The following is a 21,322-nucleotide window of genomic DNA, read 5'->3' on the forward strand; positions in this document are numbered from 1 at the left end:
TGGTTTAAGATGATCTGTTCAACCGAAAGATAAATCAGACTTTTCTAATTTAATTGAATCAAAGGACGACTTAATGAAAATAATTTTTTATTGAAGAATGAGGAAAGCAAGGCACTGCTGAAATTTGAACTCAGTATCTCTTGTTTACTAGACAGGTGCTTTAACCTGCTAAGCCACAGCACCCTCTTGAAAATACTTTAAGGAACAGTTTGCCATATGGTGTTCAAGAGAATCCTGAGTTTTTCACTTTCATAATCATTTCTAAGTTCAGAAAACGCTCTACTCAACTACTTTAGACGAGGATACTGATCCTATTCATAAACACCTCTTTGATATATTGCTTATCCTGTTCATAAATGTTTTAATTATGCCTTCTTTAAGAATGCATTACTTGAATTCAACTCTAGAATGATTTTTTATCTCTATTTTGCTCTTTGTCACTCTTTTTTCCCTTTTTCATTCAAAGCATTACTTTGAAAATCTTCACAATACCACGTTTTTTTGTTTTTCAATTTAAGATGACCCATTCTAATGTTCACAGAACAACACTTTTCTTTTTAAAATGTATTAAACATTTGCGTGATGAAAAATATTTTTACATGTAAGGACCAATAATAAGGTGCTGCTGAGATTTGAACTCAGGATTTCCTGTTTACGAGACAGGCGCTTTAACCACTTAGCCACAGCACCTACTTTAGTGTTACCGAAGGGATCATTAATTTAGTATTGGTGATCAAATTCTGTGCCTGTGTTAACGTGTCTTAATATGTATTCTAATGTTAAACACGCAAGGATTCCTAATATGTAAACAAGAATAGCTATGTTGTATTAAAAAAGAACACATTTTAAACTCAATCCCATATTTTGAATAGTTTATAAATAAGGGTTTTACATATATTCATCAATATTGCTCAAATCTAGGGTTATATTTCATCTGCCTCTTGAAATACCTTTTTGATTTTGCAATCACAGTATTGTTAATATAATATTGAAAACACTTTCAGTTTTTATTAGGTTTAAGATGATCTGTTCAATCGAAAGATAAATCAGACTTTTCTAATTTAATTAAATCGCAGGACGACTTAATGAAAATAATTTTTTATTTAAGAATGAGGAAAGCAAGGAACTGCTGAGATTTGAACTCAGGATCTCCTGTTTACTGGACAAGCGCTTTAACCAGCTAAGCCACAGCACCCTCTTGAACATGCTTTAACGACCAGTTTGCCATATGGTGTTCAAGAGAAACCTGAGTTTTTCACTTTCATAATCATTTCTCAGTTCAGAAAACGCACTACTCAAATAGTTTAGACGAGGATACTGATCCTATTGATAAACACCTCATTGATATATTGCTTATCCTGTTCATAAATGTTTTAATTATGCCTCCTTTAAGAATGCATTACTTGAATTCAACTCTAGAATGATTTTTTATCTCTATTTTGCTCTTTGTCACTCTTTTTTCCCTTTTTCATTCAAAGCATTACTTTGAAAATCTTCACAATACCACGTTTTTTAGTTTTTCAATTTAAGATGACCCATTCTAATGTTCACAGAACAACACTTTTCTTTTTAAAATGTATTAAACATTTGCGTGATGAAAATTATTTTTACATGTAAGGACCAATAATAAGGTGCTGCTGAGATTTGAACTCAGGATTTCCTGTTTACGAGAGAGGCGCTTTAACCACTTAGCCACAGCACCTACTTTAGTGATACAGAAGGGATCATTAATTTAGTATTGGTGATCAACTTCTGTGCCTGTGTTAAAGTGTCTTAATATGTATTCTAATGTTAAACAAGCAAGGATTCCTAATCTGTAAACAAGAATAGCTATGTTGTATTAAAAAAGAACACATTTTAAACTCAATCCCATATTTTGAATAGTTTATAAATAAGTGTTTTACATATATTCATCAATATTGCTCAAATCTAGGGTCATATTTTATCTGCCTCTTGCTCATTGAAATACCTTTTTGATTTTACAATCACAGTATCGTTACTATATTATTGAAAACACTTTCAGTTTTTATTAGGTTTAAGATGATCCGTTCAACCAAAAGATAACTCAGACTTTTCTAATTTAATTGAATCGCAGGACGACTTAATGAAAATAATTTTTTATTTAAGAATGAGGAAAGCAAGGCACTGCAGAGATTTGAGCTCAGGATCTCCTGTTTACTAGACAGGCGCTTTAAACAGCTAAGCCACAGCACCCTCTTGAAAATGCTTTAAGGAACAGTTTGCCGTATGGTGTTCAAGAGAATCCTGAGTTTTTCACTTTCATAATCATTTCTAAGTTCAGAAAACGCTCTACTCAACTACTTTAGACGAGGATACTGATCCTATTCATAAACACCTCATTGATATATTGCTTATCCTGTTCATAAATGTTTTAATCATGCTTTCCTTAAGAATGCATTACTTGAATTCAACTCTAGAATGATTTTTTATCTCTATTTTGCTCTTTGTCACTCTTTTTTCCCTTTTTCATTCAAAGCATTGCTTTGAAAATCTTCACAATACCACGTTTTTTTGTTTTTCAATTTAAGATGACCCATTCTAATGTTCACAGAACAACACTTTTCTTTTTAAAATGTATTAAACATTTGCGTGATGAAAATTATTTTTACATGTAAGGACCAATAATAAGGTGCTGCTGAGATTTGAACTCAGGATTTCCTGTTTACGAGACAGGCGCTTTAACCACTTAGCCACAGCACCTACTTTAGTGATACCGAAGGGATCATTAATTTAGTATTGGTGATCAAATTCTGTGCCTGTGTTAACGTGTCTTAATATGTATTCTAATGTTAAACACGCAAGGATTCCTAATATGTAAACAAGAATAGCTATGTTGTATTAAAAAAGAACACATTTTAAACTCAATCCCATATTTTGAATAGTTTATAAATAAGTGTTTTACATATATTCATCAATATTGCTCAAATCTAGGGTTATATTTAATCTGCCTCTTGCTCATTGAAATATCTTTTTGATTTTGCAATCACAGTATTGTTAATATAATATTGAAAACACTTTCAGTTTTTATTAGGTTTAAGATGATCTGTTCAACCGAAAGATAAATCAGACTTTTCTAATTTAATTGAATCGCAGGACGACTTAATGAAAATAATTTTTTATTTAAGAATGAGGAAAGCAAGGCACTGCTGAGATTTGAACTCAGGATCTCCTGTTTACTGGACAGGCGCTTTAACCAGCTAAGCCACAGCACCCTCTTGAACATGCCTTAACGAACAGTTTGCCATATGGTGTTCAAGAGAAACCTGAGTTTTTCACTTTCATAATCATTTCTCAGTTCCGAAAACGCACTACTCAAATAGTTCAGACGAGGATACTGATCCTATTGATAAACACCTCATTGATATATTGCTTATCCTGTTCATAAATGTTTTAATTATGCCTTCTTTAAGAATGCATTACTTGAATTCAACTCTAGAAGGATTTTTTATCTCTATTTTGCTCTTTGTCAGTCTTTTTTCCCTTTTTCATTCAAAGCATTACTTTGAAAATCTTCACAATACCACGTTTTTTAGTTTTTCAATTTAAGATGACCCATTCTAATGTTCACAGAACAACACTTTTCTTTTTAAAATGTATTAAACATTTGCGTGATGAAAATTATTTTTACATGTAAGGACCAATAATAAGGTGCTGCTGAGATTTGAACTCAGGATTTCCTGTTTACGAGAGAAGCGCTTTAACCACTTAGCCACAGCACCTACTTTAGTGATACAGAAGGGATCATTAATTTAGTATTGGTGATCAACTTCTGTGCCTGTGTTAAAGTGTCTTAATATGTATTCTAATGTTAAACAAGCAAGGATTCCTAATCTGTAAACAAGAATAGCTATGTTGTATTACAAAAGAACACATTTTAAACTCAATCCCATATTTTGAATAGTTCATAAATACGTGTTTTACATATATTCATCAATATTGCTCAAATCTAGGGTCATATTTCATCTGCCTCTTGCTCATTGAAATACCTTTTTGATTTTGCAATCACAGTATTGTTACTATAATATTGAAAACACTTTCAGTTTTTATTAGGTTTAAGATGATCTGTTCAACCGAAAGATAAATCAGACTTTTCTAATTGAATTGAATCGCAGGACGACTTAATGAAAATAATTTTTTATTTAGGAATGAGGAAAGCAAGGCACTGCAGAGATTTGAGCTCAGGATCTCCTGTTTACTAGACAGGCGCTTTAAACAGCTAAGCCACAGCACCCTCTTGAAAATACTTTAAGGAACAGTTTGCCATATGGTGTTCAAGAGAATCCTGAGTTCTTCACTTTCATAATCATTTCTAAGTTCAGAAAACGCTCTACTCAACTACTTTAGACGAGGATACTGATCCTATTCATAAACACCTCATTGCTATATTGCTTATCCTGTTCATAAATGTTTTAATCATGCCTTCTTTAAGAATGCATTACTTGAATTCAACTCTAGAATGATTTTTTATCTCTATTTTGCTCTTTGTCACTCTTTTTTCCCTTTTTCATTCAAAGCATTGCTTTGAAAATCTTCACAATACCACGTTTTTTTGTTTTTCAATTTAAGATGACCCATTCTAATGTTCACAGAACAACACTTTTCTTTTTAAAATGTAGTAAACATTTGCGTGATGAAAATTATTTTTACATGTAAGGACCAATAATAAGGTGCTGCTGAGATTTGAACTCAGGATTTCCTGTTTACGAGACAGGCGCTTTAACCACTTAGCCACAGCACCTACTTTAGTGACACTGAAGGGATCATTAATTTAGTATTGGTGATCAAATTCTGTGCCTGTGTTAACATGTCTTAATATGTATTCTAATGTTAAACACGCAAGGATTCCTAATATGTAAACAAGAATAGCTATGTTGTATTAAAAAAGAACACATTTTAAAGTCAATCCCATATTTTGAATAGTTTATAAATAAGTGTTTTACATATATTCATCAATATTGCTCAAATCTAGGGTTATATTTCATCTGCCTCTTGCTCATTGAAATACCTTTTTGATTTTGCCATCACATTATTGTTAATATAATATTGAAAACACTTTCAGTTTTTATTAGGTTTAAGATGATCTGTTCAACCGAAAGATAAATCAGACTTTTCTAATTTAATTGAATCGCATGACGACTTAATGAAAATAATTTTTTATTTAGGAATGAGGAAAGCAAGGCACTGCTGAGATTTGAACTCAGGATCTCCTGTTTACTGGACAGGTGCTTTAACCAGCTAAGCCACAGCACCCTCTTGAACATGCTTTAAAGAACAGTTCGCCATATGGTGTTCGAGAGAAACCTGAGTTTTTCACTTTCATAATCATTTCTCAGTTCCGAAAACGCACTACTCAAATAGTTTAGACGAGGATACTGATCCTATTGATAAACACCTCATTGATATATTGCTTATCCTGTTCATAAATGTTTTAATTATGCCTTCTTTAAGAATGCATTACTTGAATTCAACTCTAGAATGATTTTTTATCTCTATTTTGCTCTTTGTCACTCTTTTTTCCCTTTTTCATTCAAAGCATTACTTTGAAAATCTTCACAATACCACGTTTTTTAGTTTTTCAATTTAAGATGACCCATTCTAATGTTCACAGAACAACACTTTTCTTTTTAAAATGTATTAAACATTTGCGTGATGAAAATTATTTTTACATGTAAGGACCAATAATAAGGTGCTGCTGAGATTTGAACTCAGGATTTCCTGTTTACGAGAGAGGCGCTTTAACGACTTAGCCACAGCACCTACTTTAGTGATACAGAAGGGATCATTAATTTAGTATTGGTGATCAAATTCTGTGCCTGTGTTAAAGTGTCTTAATATGTATTCTAATGTTAAACAAGCAAGGATTCCTAATCTGTAAACAAAAATAGCTATGTTGTTTTAAAAAAGAACACATTTTAAACTCAATCCCATATTTTGAATAGTTTATAAATAAGTGTTTTACATATATTCATCAATATTGCTGAAATCTAGGGTCATATTTCATCTGCCTCTTGCTCATTGAAATACCTTTTTGATTTTGCAATCACAGTATCGTTACCATAATATTGAAAACACTTTCAGTTTTTATTAGGTTTAAGATGATCTGTTCAACCGAAAGATAAATCAGACTTTTCTAATTTAATTGAATCGCAGGACGACTTAATGAAAATAGTTTTTTATTTAAGAATAAGGAAAGCAAGGCACTGCTGAGATTTGAACTAGGGATCTCCTGTTTACTAGACAGGCGCTTTAACCAGCTAAGCCACAGCACCCTCTTGAAAATGCTTTAAGGAACAGTTTGCCATATGGTGTTCAAGAGAAACCTGAGTTTTTCACTTTCATAATCATTTCTCAGTTCAGAAAATGCACTACGCAAATAGTTTAGACGAGGATACTGATCCTATTCATAAACACCTCATTGATATATTGCTTATCCTGTTCATAAATGTTTTAATTATGCCTTCTTTAAGAATGCATTACTTGAATTCAACTCTAGAATGATTTGTTATCTCTATTTTGCTCTTTGTCACTCTTTTTTCCCTTTTTCATTCAAAGCATTACTTTGAAAATCTTCACAATACCACGTTTTTTTGTTTTTCAATTTAAGATGACCCATTCTAATGTTCACAGAACAACACTTTTCTTTTTAAAATGTATTAAACATTTGTGTGCTGAAAATTATTTTTACATGTAAGGACCAATAATAAGGTGCTGCTGAGATTTGAACTCAGGATTTCCTGTTTATGAGATAGGCGCTTTAACCACTTAGCCACAGCAGGTATTTTAGTGATACAGAAGGGATCATTAATTTAGTATTGGTGATCAAATTCTGTGCCTGTGTTAAAGTGTCTTAATATGTATTCTAATGTTAAACAAGCAAGGATTCCTAATCTGTAAACAAGAATAGCTATGTTGTATTACAAAAGAACACATTTTAAACTCAATACCATATTTTGAATAGTTCATAAATAAGTGTTTTACATATATTCATCAATATTGCTCAAATCTAGGGTTATATTTCATCTGCCTCTTGCTCATTGAAATACCTTTCTGATTTTTGCAATCACAGTATTGTTACTATAATATTGAAAACACTTTCAGTTTTTATTAGGTTTAAGATGATCTGTTCAACCGAAAGATAAATCAGACTTTTCTAATTGAATTGAATCGCAGGACGACTTAATGAAAATAGTTTTTTATTTAAGAATAAGGAAAGCACGGCTGAGATTTGAACTCAGGATCTCTTGTTTACTAGACAGGCGCTTTAACCAGCTAAGCCACAGCACCCTCTTGAAAATGCTTTAAGGAACAGTTTGCCATATGGTGTTCAAGAGAATCCTGAGTTTTTCACTTTCATAATCATTTCTCAGTTCAGAAAATGCACTACTCAAATAGTTTAGACGAGGATACTGATCCTATTCATAAACACCTCATTGATATATTGCTTATCCTGTTCATAAATGTTTTAATTATGCCTTCTTTAAGAATGCATTACTTGATTTCAACTCTAGAATGATTTTTCATCTCTGTTTTGCTCTTTGTCACTCTTTTTTCCCTTTTTCATTCAAAGCATTACTTTGAAAATCTTCACAATACCACGTTTGTTAGTTTTTCAATTTAAGATGACCCATTCTAATGTTCACAGAACAACACTTTTCTTTTTAAAATGTATTAAACATTTGCGTGATGAAAATTATTTTTACATGTAAGGACCAATAATAAAGTGCTGCTGAGATTTGAACTCAGGATTTCCTGTTTACGAGACAGGCGCTTTAACCACTTAGCCACAGCACCTACTTTAGTGATACAGAAGGGATCATTAATTTAGTATTGGTGATCAACTTCTGTGCCTGTGTTAAAGTGTCTTAATATGTATTCTAATGTTAAACAAGCAAGGATTCCTAATCTGTAAACAAGAATAGCTATGTTGTATTAAAAAAGAACACATTTTAAACTCAATCCCATATTTTGAATAGTTTATAAATAAGTGTTTTACATATATTCATCAATATTGCTCAAATCTAGGGTTATATTTCATCTGCCTCTTGCTCATTGAAATACCTTTTTGATTTTGCAATCACAGTATTGGTAATATAATATTGAAAACACTTTCAGTTGTTATTAGGTTTAAGATGATCTGTTCAACCGAAAGATAAATCAGACTTTTCTAATTTAATTGAATCGCAGGACGACTTAATGAAAATAATTTTTTATTTAAGAATGAGGAAAGCAAGGCACTGCTGAGATTTGAACTCAGGATCTCCTGTTTACTGGACAGGCGCTTTAACCAGCTAAGCAACAGCACCCTCTTGAACACGCTTTAATGAACAGTTTGCCATATGGTGTTCAAGAGAAACCTGAGTTTTTCACTTTCATAATCATTTCTCAGTTCCGAAAACGCACTACTCAAATAGTTTAGACGAGGATACTGATCCTATTGATAAACACCTCATTGATATATTGCTTATCCTGTTCATAAATGTTTTAATTATGCCTTCTTTAAGAATGCATTACTTGAATTCAACTCTAGAATGATTTTTTATCTCTATTTTGCTCTTTGTCACTCTTTTTTCCCTTTTTCATTCAAAGCATTACTTTGAAAATCTTCACAATACCACGTTTTTTAGTTTTTCAATTTAAGATGACCCATTCTAATGTTCACAGAACAACACTTTTCTTTTTAAAATGTATTAAACATTTGCGTGATGAAAATTATTTTTACATGTAAGGACCAATAATAAGGTGCTGCTGAGATTTGAACTCAGGATTTCCTGTTTACGAGAGAGGCGCTTTAACCACTTAGCCACAGCACCTACTTTAGTGATACAGAAGGGATCATTAATTTAGTATTGGTGATCAACTTCTGTGCCTGTGTTAAAGTGTCTTAATATGTATTCTAATGTTAAACAAGCAAGGATTCCTAATCTGTAAACAAGAACAGCTATGTTGTATTAAAAAAGAACACATTTTAAACTCAATCCCATATTTTGAATAGTTTATAAATAAGTGTTTTACATATATTCATCAATATTGCTCAAATCTAGGGTCATATTTCATCTGCCTCTTGCTCATTGAAATACCTTTTTGATTTTGCAATCACAGTATCGTTACTATAATATCGAAAACACTTTCAGTTTTTATTAGGTTTAAGATGATCCGTTCAACCGAAAGATAAATCAGACTTTTCTAATTGAATTGAATCGCAGGACGACTTAATGAAAATAATTTTTTATTTAAGAATGAGGAAAGCAAGGCACTGCAGAGATTTGAGCTCAGGATCTCCTGTTTACTAGACAGGCGCTTTAAACAGCTAAGCCACAGCACCCTCTTGAAAATGCTTTAAGGAACAGTTTGCCGTATGGTGTTCAAGAGAATCCTGAGTTTTTCACTTTCATAATCATTTCTAAGTTCAGAAAACGCTCTACTCAACTACTTTATCGAGGATACTGATCCTATTCATAAACACCTCATTGATATATTGCTTATCCTGTTCATAAATGTTTTAATCATGCTTTCTTTAAGAATGCATTACTTGAATTCAACTCTAGAATGATTTTTTATCTCTATTTTGCTCTTTGTCACTCTTTTTTCCCTTTTTCATTCAAAGCATTGCTTTGAAAATCTTCACAATACCACGTTTTTTTGTTTTTCAATTTAAGATGACCCATTCTAATGTTCACAGAACAACACTTTTCTTTTTAAAATGTATTAAACATTTGCGTGATGAAAATTATTTTTACATGTAAGGACCAATAATAAGGTGCTGCTGAGATTTGAACTCAGGATTTCCTGTTTACGAGACAGGCGCTTTAACCACTTAGCCACAGCACCTACTTTAGTGATACCGAAGGGATCATTAATTTAGTATTGGTGATCAAATTCTGTGCCTGTGTTAACGTGTCTTAATATGTATTCTAATGTTAAACACGCAAGGATTCCTAATATGTAAACAAGAATAGCTATGTTGTATTAAAAAAGAACACATTTTAAACTCAATCCCATATTTTGAATAGTTTATAAATAAGTGTTTTACATATATTCATCAATATTGCTCAAATCTAGGGTTATATTTAATCTGCCTCTTGCTCATTGAAATACCTTTTTGATTTTGCAATCACAGTATTGTTAATATAATATTGAAAACACTTTCAGTTTTTATTAGGTTTAAGATGATCTGTTCAACCGAAAGATAAATCAGACTTTTCTAATTTAATTGAATCGCAGGACGACTTAATGAAAATAATTTTTTATTTAAGAATGAGGAAAGCAAGGCACTGCTGAGATTTGAACTCAGGATCTCCTGTTTACTGGACAGGCGCTTTAACCAGCTAAGCCACAGCACCCTCTTGAACATGCTTTAACGAACAGTTTGCCATATGGTGTTCAAGAGAAACCTGAGTTTTTCACTTTCATAATCATTTCTCAGTTCCGAAAACGCACTACTCAAATAGTTTAGACGAGGATACTGATCCTATTGATAAACACCTCATTGATATATTGCTTATCCTGTTCATAAATGTTTTAATTATGCCTTCTTTAAGAATGCATTACTTGAATTCAACTCTAGAAGGATTTTTTATCTCTATTTTGCTCTTTGTCAGTCTTTTTTCCCTTTTTCATTCAAAGCATTACTTTGAAAATCTTCACAATACCACGTTTTTTAGTTTTTCAATTTAAGATGACCCATTCTAATGTTCACAGAACAACACTTTTCTTTTTAAAATGTATTAAACATTTGCGTGATGAAAATTATTTTTACATGTAAGGACCAATAATAAGGTGCTGCTGAGATTTGAACTCAGGATTTCCTGTTTACGAGAGAGGCGCTTTAACCACTTAGCCACAGCACCTACTTAAGTGATCCAGAAGGGATCATTAATTTAGTATTGGTGATCAACTTCTGTGCCTGTGTTAAAGTGTCTTAATATGTATTCTAATGTTAAACAAGCAAGGATTCCTAATCTGTAAACAAGAATAGCTATGTTGTATTAAAAAAGAACACATTTTAAACTCAATCCCATATTTTGAATAGTTTATAAATAAGTGTTTTACATATATTCATCAATATTGCTCAAATCTAGGGTCATATTTCATCAGCCTCTTGCTCATTGAAAGAAATTTTTGATTTTGCAATCACAGTATTGTTACTATAATATTGAAAACACTTTCAGTTTTTATTAGGTTTAAGATGATCTGTTCAACCGAAAGATAAATCAGACTTTTCTAATTTAATTGAATCGCAGGACGACTTAATGAAAATAATTTTTTATTTAGGAATGAGGAAAGCAAGGCACTGCAGAGATTTGAGCTCAGGATCTCCTGTTTACTAGACAAGCGCTTTAAACAGCTAAGCCACAGCACCCTCTTGAAAATGCTTTAAGGAACAGTTTGCCATATGGTGTTCAAGAGAATCCTGAGTTCCTCACTTCATAATCATTTCTAAGTTCAGAAAACGCTCTACTCAACTACTTTAGACGAGGATACTGATCCTATTCATAAACACCTCATTGATATATTGCTTATCCTGTTCATAAATGTTTTAATTATGCCTTCTTTAAGAATGCATTACTTGAATTCAACTCTAGAATGATTTTTTATCTCTATTTTGCTCTTTGTCACTCTTTTTTCCCTTTTTCATTCAAAGCATTACTTTGAAAATCTTCACAATACCACGTTTTTTTGTTTTTCAATTTAAGATGACCCATTCTAATGTTCACAGAACAACACTTTTCTTTTTAAAATGTATTAAACATTTGAGTGCTGAAAATTATTTTTACATGTAAGGACCAATAATATGGTGCTGCTAAGATTTGAACTCAGGATTTCCTGTTTATGAGACAGGTGCTTTAACCACTTAGCCACAGCAGCTATTTTAGTGATACAGAAGGGATCATTAATTTAGTATTGGTGATCAAATTCTGTGCCTGTGTTAAAGTGTCTTAATATGTATTCTAATGTTAAACAAGCAAGGATTCCTAAGCTGTAAACAAGAATAGCTATGTTGTATTACAAAAGAACACATTTTAAACTCAATCCCATATTTTGAATAGTTCATAAATAAGTGTTTTACATATATTCATCAATATTGCTCAAATCTAGGGTTATATTTCATCTGCCTCTTGCTCATTGAAATACCTTTCTGATTTTTGCAATCACAGTATTGTTACTATAATATTGAAAACACTTTCAGTTTTTATTAGGTTTAAGATGATCTCTTCAACCGAAAGATAAATCAGACTTTTCTAATTGAATTGAATCGCAGGACAACTTAATGAAAATAGTTTTTTATTTAAGAATAAGGAAAGCAAGGCACTGCTGAGATTTGAACTCAGGATCTCCTGTTTACTAGACAGGCGCTTTAACCAGCTAAGCCACAGCACCCTCTTGAAAATGCTGTAAGGAACAGTTTGCCATATGGTGTTCAAGAGAATCCTGAGTTTTTCACTTTCATAATCATTTCTCAGTTCAGAAAATGCACTACTCAAATAGTTTAGATGAGGATACTGATCCTATTCATAAACACCTCATTGATATATTGTTTATCCTGTTCATAAATGTTTTAATTATGCCTTCTTTAAGAATGCATTACTTGAGTTCAACTCTAGAATGATTTTTCATCTCTATTTTGCTCTTTGTCACTCTTTTTTCCCTTTTTCATTCAAAGCATTACTTTGAAAATCTTCACAATACCACGTTTGTTAGTTTTTCAATTTAAGATGACCCATTCTAATGTTCACAGAACAACACTTTTCTTTTTAAAATGTATTAAACATTTGCGTGATGAAAATTATTTTTACATGTAAGGACCAATAATAAAGTGCTGCTGAGATTTGAACTCAGGATTTCCTGTTTACTAGTCAGGCGCTTTAACCACTTAGCCACAGCACCTACTTTAGTGGTACAGAAGGGATCATTAATTTAGTATTGGTGATCAACTTCTGTGCCTGTGTTAAAGTGTCTTAATATGTATTCTAATGTTAAACAAGCAAGGATTCCTAATCTGTAAACAAGAATAGCTATGTTGTATTAAAAAAGAACACATTTTAAACTCAATACCATATTTTGAATAGTTTATAAATAAGTTTTTTACATATATTCATCAATATTGCTCAAATCTAGGGTCATATTTCATCTGCCTCTTGCACATTGAAATACCTTTTTGATTTTTGCAATCACAGTATTGTTACTATAATATTGAAAACACTTTCAGTTTGTATTAGGTTTAAGATGATCTGTTCAACCGAAAGATAAATCAGACTTTTCTAATTGAATTGAATCGCAGGACGACTTAATGAATACAGTTTTTTATTTAAGAATGAGGAAAGCAAGGCACTGCTGAGATTTAAACTCAGGATCTCCTGTTTACTAGACAGGCGCTTTAACCAGCTAAGCCACAGCACTCTCTTGAAAATGCTTTAAGGAACAGTTTGCCATATGGTGTTCAAGAGAATCCTGAGTTTTTCACTTTCATAATCATTTCTCAGTTCAGAAAACGCTCTACTCAACTACTTTAGACGAGGATACTGATCCTATTCATAAACACCTCATTGATATATTGCTTATCTTGTTCATAAATGTTTTAATCATGCCTTCTTTAAGAATGAATTACTTGAATTCAACTCTAGAATGATTTTTTATCTCTATTTTGCTCTTTGTCACTCTTTTTTCCCTTTTTCATTCAAAGCATTACTTTGAAAATCTTCACAATACCACTTTTTTTGTTTTTCAATTTAAGATGACCCATTCTAATGTTCACAGAACAACACTTTTCTTTTTAAAATGTATTAAACATTTGCGTGATAAAAATTATTTTTACATGTGAGGACCAATAATAAGGTGCTGCTGACATTTGAACTCAGGATTTCCTGTTTACGAGACAGGTGCTTTAACCTCTTAGCCCCAGCACCTACTTTAGTGATACAGAAGGGATCATTAATTTAGTATTGGTGATCAAATTCTATGCCTGCGTTAAAGTGTCTTAATATGTATTCTAATGTTAAACAAGCAAGGATTCCTAATCTGTAAACAAGAATAGCTATGTTGTATTAAAAAAGAACACATTTTAAACTCAATCCCATATTTTGAATAGTTTATAAATAAGTGTTTTACATATATTCATCAATATTGCTCAAATCTAGGGTCATATTTCATCTGCCTCTTGCTCATTGAAATACCTTTTTGATTTTGCAATCACAGTATCGTTACTATAATATCGAAAACACTTTCAGTTTTTATTAGGTTTAAGATGATCCGTTCAACCGAAAGATAAATCAGACTTTTCTAATTTAATTGAATCGCAGGAAGACTTAATGAAAATAATTTTTTATTTAAGAATGAGGAAAGCAAGGCACTGCAGAGATTTGAGCTCAGGATCTCCTGTTTACTAGACAGGCGCTTCAAACAGCTAAGCCACAGCACCCTCTTGAAAATGCTTTAAGGAACAGTTTGCCGTATGGTGTTCAAGAGAATCCTGAGTTTTTCACTTTCATAATCATTTCTAAGTTCAGAAAACGCTCTACACAACTACTTTAGATGAGGATACTGATCCTATTCATAAACACCTCATTGATATATTGCTTATCCTGTTCATAAATGTTTTAATCATGCTTTCTTTAAGAATGCATTACTTGAATTCAACTCTAGAATGATTTTTTATCTCTATTTTGCTCTTTGTCACTCTTTTTTCCCTTTTTCATTCAAAGCATTGCTTTGAAAATCTTCACAATACCACGTTTTTTTGTTTTTCAATTTAAGATGACCCATTCTAATGTTCACAGAACAACACTTTTCTTTTTAAAATGTATTAAACATTTGCGTGATGAAAATTATTTTTACATGTAAGGACCAATAATAAGGTGCTGCTGAGATTTGAACTCAGGATTTCCTGTTTACGAGACAGGCGCTTTAACCACTTAGCCACAGCACCTACTTTAGTGATACAGAAGGGATCATTAATTTAGTATTGGTGATCAAATTCTGTGCCTGTGTTAACGTGTCTTAATATGTATTCTAATGTTAAACACGCAAGGATTCCTAATATGTAAACAAGAATAGCTATGTTGTATTAAAAAAGAACACATTTTAAACTCAATCCCATATTTTGAATAGTTTATAAATAAGTGTTTTACATATATTCATCAATATTGCTCAAATCTAGGGTTATATTTAATCTGCCTCTTGCTCATTGAAATACCTTTTTGATTTTGCAATCACAGTATTTTTAATATAATATTGAAAACACTTTCAGTTTTTATTAGGTTTAAGATGATCTGTTCAACCGAAAGATAAATCAGACTTTTCTAATTTAATTGAATCGCAGGACGACTTAATGAAAATAATTTTTTATTTAAGAATGAGGAAAGCAAGGCACTGCTGAGATTTGAACTCAGGATCTCCTGTTTACTGGACAGGCGCTTTAACCAGCTAAGCCACAGCACCCTCTTGAACATGCTTTAACGAACAGTTTGCCATATGGTGTTCAAGAGAAACCTGAGTTTTTCACTTTCATAATCATTTCTCAGTTCCGAAAACGCACTACTCAAATAGTTTAGACGAGGATACTGATCCTATTGATAAACACCTCATTGATATATTGCTTATCCTGTTCATAAATGTTTTAATTATGCCTTCTTTAAGAATGCATTACTTGAATTCAACTCTAGAAGGATTTTTTATCTCTATTTTGCTCTTTGTCACTCTTTTTTCCCTTTTTCATTCAAAGCATTACTTTGAAAATCTTCACAATACCACGTTTTTTAGTTTTTCAATTTAAGATGACCCATTCTAATGTTCACAGAACAACACTTTTCTTTTTAAAATGTATTAAACATTTGCGTGATGAAAATTATTTTTACATGTAAGGACCAATAATAAGGTGCTGCTGAGATTTGAACTCAGGATTTCCTGTTTACGAGAGAGGCGCTTTAACCACTTAGCCACAGCACCTACTTTAGTGATACAGAAGGGATCATTAATTTAGTATTGGTGATCAACTTCTGTGCCTGTGTTAAAGGTTCTTAATATGTATTCTAATGTTAAACAAGCAAGGATTTCTAATCTGTAAACAAGAATAGCTATGTTGTATTAAAAAAGAACACATTTTAAACTCAATCCCATATTTTGAATAGTTTATAAATAAGTGTTTTACATATATTCATCAATATTGCTCAAATCTAGGGTCATATTTCATCAGCCTCTTGCTCATTGAAATAAATTTTTGATTTTGCAATCACAGTATTGTTACTATAATATTGAAAACACTTTCAGTTTTTATTAGGTTTAAGATGATCTGTTCAACCGAAAGATAAATCAGACTTTTCTAATTTAATTGAATCGCAGGACGACTTAATGAAAATAATTTTTTATTTAGGAATGAGGAAAGCAAGGCACTGCAGAGATTTGAGCTCAGGATCTCCTGTTTACTAGACAAGCGCTTTAAACAGCTAAGCCACAGCACCCTCTTGAAAATGCTTTAAGGAACAGTTTGCCATATGGTGTTCAAGAGAATCCTGAGTTCTTCACTTTCATAATCATTTCTAAGTTCAGAAAACGCTCTACTCAACTACTTTAGACGAGGATACTGATCCTATTCATAAACACCTCATTGATATATTGCTTATCCTGTTCATAAATGTTTTAATTATGCCTTCTTTAAGAATGCATTACTTGAATTCAACTCTAGAATGATTTTTTATCTCTATTTTGCTCTTTGTCACTCTTTTTTCCCTTTTTCATTCAAAGCATTACTTTGAAAATCTTCACAATACCACGTTTTTTTGTTTTTCAATTTAAGATGACCCATTCTAATGTTCACAGAACAACACTTTTCTTTTTAAAATGTATTAAACATTTGTGTGCTGAAAATTATTTTTACATGTAAGGACCAATAATATGGTGCTGCTGAGATTTGAACTCAGGATTTCCTGTTTATGAGATAGGTGCTTTAACCACTTAGCCACAGCAGCTATTTTAGTGATACAGAAGGGATCATTAATTTAGTATTGGTGATCAAATTCTGTGCCTGTGTTAAAGTGTCTTAATATGTATTCTAATGTTAAACAAGCAAGGATTCCTAATCTGTAAACAAGAATAGCTATGTTGTATTACAAAAGAACACATTTTAAACTCAATCCCATATTTTGAATAGTTCATAAATAAGTGTTTTACATATATTCATCAATATTGCTCAAATCTAGGGTTATATTTCATCTGCCTCTTGCTCATTGAAATACCTTTCTGATTTTTGCAATCACAGTATTGTTACTATAATATTGAAAACACTTTCAGTTTTTATTAGGTTTAAGATGATCTGTTCAACCGAAAGATAAATCAGACTTTTCTAATTGAATTGAATCGCAGGACAACTTAATGAAAATAGTTTTTTATTTAAGAATAAGGAAAGCAAGGCACTGCTGAGATTTGAACTCAGGATCTCCTGTTTACTAGACAGGCGCTTTAACCAGCTAAGCCACAGCACCCTCTTGAAAATGCTGTAAGGAACAGTTTGCCATATGGTGTTCAAGAGAATCCTGAGTTTTTCACTTTCATAATCATTTCTCAGTTCAGAAAATGCACTACTCAAATAGTTTAGACGAGGATACTGATCCTATTCATAAACACCTCATTGATATATTGCTTATTCTGTTCATAAATGTTTTAATTATGCCTTCTTTAAGAATGCATTACTTGAGTTCAACTCTAGAATGATTTTTCATCTCTATTTTGCTCTTTGTCACTCTTTTTTCCCTTTTTCATTCAAAGCATTACTTTGAAAATCTTCACAATACCACGTTTGTTAGTTTTTCAATTTAAGATGACCCATTCTAATGTTCACAGAACAACACTTTTCTTTTTAAAATGTATTAAACATTTGCGTGATGAAAATTATTTTTACATGTAAGGACCAATAATAAAGTGCTGCTGAGATTTGAACTCAGGATTTCCTGTTTACGAGACAGGCGCTTTAACCACTTAGCCACAGCACCTACTTTAGTGATACAGAAGGGATCATTAATTTAGTATTGGTGATCAACTTCTGTGCCTGTGTTAAAGTGTCTTAATATGTATTCTAATGTTAAACAAGCAAGGATTCCTAATCTGTAAACAAGAATAGCTATGTTGTATTAAAAAAGAACACATTTTAAACTCAATACCATATTTTGAATAGTTTATAAATAAGTTTTTTACATATATTCATCAATATTGCTCAAATCTAGGGTCATATTTCATCTGCCTCTTGCACATTGAAATACCTTTTTGATTTTTGCAATCACAGTATTGTTACTATAATATTGAAAACACTTTCAGTTTGTATTAGGTTTAAGATGATCTGTTCAACCGAAAGATAAATCAGACTTTTCTAATTGAATTGAATCGCAGGACGACTTAATGAATACAGTTTTTTATTTAAGAATGAGGAAAGCAAGGCACTGCTAAGATTTAAACTCAGGATCTCCTGTTTACTAGACAGGCGCTTTAACCAGCTAAGCCACAGCACTCTCTTGAAAATGCTTTAAGGAACAGTTTGCCATATGGTGTTCAAGAGAATCCTGAGTTTTTCACTTTCATAATCATTTCTCAGTTCAGAAAACGCTCTACTCAACTACTTTAGACGAGGATACTGATCCTATTCATAAACACCTCATTGATATATTGCTTATCTTGTTCATAAATGTTTTAATCATGCCTTCTTTAAGAATGAATTACTTGAATTCAACTCTAGAATGATTTTTTATCTCTATTTTGCTCTTTGTCACTCTTTTTTCCCTTTTTCATTCAAAGCATTACTTTGAAAATCTTCACAATACCACTTTTTTTGTTTTTCAATTTAAGATGACCCATTCTAATGTTCACAGAACAACACTTTTCTTTTTAAAATGTATTAAACATTTGCGTGATAAAAATTATTTTTACATGTGAGGACCAATAATAAGGTGCTGCTGACATTTGAACTCAGGATTTCCTGTTTACGAGACAGGTGCTTTAACCTCTTAGCCCCAGCACCTACTTTAGTGATACAGAAGGGATCATTAATTTAGTATTGGTGATCAAATTCTATGCCTGCGTTAAAGTGTCTTAATATGTATTCCAATGTTAAACAAGCAAGGATTCCTAATCTGTAAACAAGAAGCGCTATGTTGCATTAAAAAAGAACACATTTTAAACTCAATCCCATATTTTGAATAGTTTATAAATAATTGTTTTACATATCTTCATCAATATTGCTCAAATCTAGGGTTATATTTCATCTGCCTCTTGCTCATTGAAATACCTTTTTGATTTTGCAATCACAGTATTGTTACTATAATATTGAAAACACTTTCAGTTTTTATTTGGTTTAAGATGATCTGTTCAACCGAAAGATAAATCAGACTTTTCTAATTTAATTGAATCAAAGGACGACTTAATGAAAATAATTTGTTATTGAAGAATGAGGAAAGCAAGGCACTGCTGAGATTTGAACTCAGTATCTCTTGTTTACTAGACAGGTGCTTTAACCAGCTAAGCCACAGCACCCTCTTGAAAATACTTTAAGGAACAGTTTGCCATATGGTGTTCAAGAGAAACCTGAGTTTTTCACTTTCCTCATCATTTCTAAGTTCAGAAAATGCTCTACTCAACTACTTTAGATGAGGATACTGATCCTATTCATAAACACCTCATTGATATATTGCTTATCCTGTTCATAAATGTTTTAATTATGCCTTCTTTAAGAATGCATTACTTGAATTCAACTCTAGAATGATTTTTTATCTCTATTTTGCTCTCTGTCACTCTTTTTTCCCTTTTTCATTCAAAGCATTGCTTTGAAAATCTTCACAATACCACATTTTTTTGTTTTTCAATTTAAGTTGACCCATTCTAATGTTCACAGAACAACACTTTTCTTTTTATAATGTATTAAACATTTGCGTGATGAAAATTATTTTTACATGTAAGGACCAATATTAAGGTGCTCTTGAGCTTTGAACTCAGGATTTCCTGTTTACGAGACAGGCGCTTTAACCACTTAGCCACAGCACCTAATTTAGTGATACAGAAGGGATCATTAATTTAGTATTGGCGATCAAATTCTGTGCCTGTGTTAAAGTGTCTTAATATGTATTCTAATGTTAAACAAGGAAGGATTCCTAATCTGTAAACAAGAATAGCTATGTTGTATTAAAAAATATCACATTTTAAACTCAATCCCATATTTTGAATAGTTTACAAATAAGTGTTTTACATATATTCATCAATATTGCTCAAATCTAGGGTCATATTTCATCTGCCTCTTGCTCATTGAAATACCTTTTTGATTTTGCAATCACAGTATCGTTACTATAATATTGAAAACACTTTCAGTTTTTATTAGGTTTAAGATGATCCGTTCAACCGAAAGATAAATCAGACTTTTCTAATTTAATTAAATCGCAGGACGACTTAATGAAAATAATTTTTTATTTAAGAATGAGGAAAGCAAGGCACTGCAGAGATTTGAGCTCAGGATCTCCTGTTTACTAGACAGGCGCTTTAAACAGCTAAGCCACAGCACCCTCTTGAAAATGCTTTAAGGAACAGTTTGCCGTATGGTGTTCAAGAGAATCCTGAGTTTTTCACTTTCATAATCATTTCTAAGTTCAGAAAACGATCTACTCAACTACTTTAGACGAGGATACTGATCCTATTCATAAACACCTCATTGATATATTGCTTATCCTGTTCATAAATGTTTTAATCATGCCTTCTTTAAGAATGCATTACTTGAATTCAACTCTAGAATGATTTTTTATCTCTATTTTGCTCTTTGTCACTCTTTTTTCCCTTTTTCATTCAAAGCATTGCTTTGAAAATCTTCACAATACCACGTTTTTTTCGTTTTTCAATTTAAGATGACCCATTCTAATGTTCACAGAACAACACTTTTCTTTTTAAAATGTATTAAACATTTGCGTGATGAAAATTATTTTTACATGTAAGGACCAATAATAAGGTGCTGCTGAGATTTGAACTCAGGATTTCCTGTTTACGAGTCAGGCGCTTTAACCACTTAGCCACAGCACCTACTTTAGTGATACCGAAGGGATCATTAATTTAGTATTGGTGATCAAATTCTGTGCCTGTGTTAACGTGTCTTAATATGTATTCTAATGTTAAACACGCAAGGATTCCTAATATGTAAACAATAATAGCTATGTTGTATTAAAAAAGAACACATTTTAAACTCAATCCCATATTTTGAATAGTTTATAAATAAGTGTTTTACATATATTCATCAATATTGCTCAAATCTAGGGTTATATTTCATCTGCCTCTTGCTCATTGA

The 21,322-nt window shown here is 31.8% G+C and overlaps 10 non-coding genes across 10 annotated transcripts; all 10 read right to left on the reverse strand.

Annotated features, from left to right (window-relative positions):
• Positions 1–617: 617 nt before the first annotated feature.
• On the reverse strand, positions 618–690 carry TRNAT-CGU (transfer RNA threonine (anticodon CGU)). Its single transcript has one exon. It is a non-coding gene; the product is annotated as a tRNA-Thr (tRNA).
• Positions 691–2,648: 1,958 nt separating this feature from the next.
• On the reverse strand, positions 2,649–2,721 carry TRNAT-CGU (transfer RNA threonine (anticodon CGU)). The gene has a single exon. It is a non-coding gene; the product is annotated as a tRNA-Thr (tRNA).
• Positions 2,722–4,686: 1,965 nt separating this feature from the next.
• On the reverse strand, positions 4,687–4,759 carry TRNAT-CGU (transfer RNA threonine (anticodon CGU)). Its single transcript has one exon. It is a non-coding gene; the product is annotated as a tRNA-Thr (tRNA).
• A 2,980-nt stretch (positions 4,760–7,739) lies between these two features.
• TRNAT-CGU (transfer RNA threonine (anticodon CGU)) lies at positions 7,740–7,812 on the reverse strand. The gene has a single exon. It is a non-coding gene; the product is annotated as a tRNA-Thr (tRNA).
• Positions 7,813–9,776: 1,964 nt separating this feature from the next.
• TRNAT-CGU (transfer RNA threonine (anticodon CGU)) lies at positions 9,777–9,849 on the reverse strand. Its single transcript has one exon. It is a non-coding gene; the product is annotated as a tRNA-Thr (tRNA).
• A 2,476-nt stretch (positions 9,850–12,325) lies between these two features.
• TRNAT-AGU (transfer RNA threonine (anticodon AGU)) lies at positions 12,326–12,399 on the reverse strand. The gene has a single exon. It is a non-coding gene; the product is annotated as a tRNA-Thr (tRNA).
• A 2,472-nt stretch (positions 12,400–14,871) lies between these two features.
• TRNAT-CGU (transfer RNA threonine (anticodon CGU)) lies at positions 14,872–14,944 on the reverse strand. Its single transcript has one exon. It is a non-coding gene; the product is annotated as a tRNA-Thr (tRNA).
• Positions 14,945–17,421: 2,477 nt separating this feature from the next.
• TRNAT-AGU (transfer RNA threonine (anticodon AGU)) lies at positions 17,422–17,495 on the reverse strand. Its single transcript has one exon. It is a non-coding gene; the product is annotated as a tRNA-Thr (tRNA).
• Positions 17,496–17,929: 434 nt separating this feature from the next.
• On the reverse strand, positions 17,930–18,002 carry TRNAT-CGU (transfer RNA threonine (anticodon CGU)). Its single transcript has one exon. It is a non-coding gene; the product is annotated as a tRNA-Thr (tRNA).
• A 2,985-nt stretch (positions 18,003–20,987) lies between these two features.
• On the reverse strand, positions 20,988–21,060 carry TRNAT-CGU (transfer RNA threonine (anticodon CGU)). Its single transcript has one exon. It is a non-coding gene; the product is annotated as a tRNA-Thr (tRNA).
• Positions 21,061–21,322: the final 262 nt, after the last annotated feature.

The sequence above is a fragment of the Triturus cristatus genome, chromosome 8 (genome assembly GCF_964204655.1).
Source record: "Triturus cristatus chromosome 8, aTriCri1.1, whole genome shotgun sequence".
Classification (NCBI taxonomy): Eukaryota; Metazoa; Chordata; class Amphibia; order Caudata; family Salamandridae; genus Triturus; species Triturus cristatus.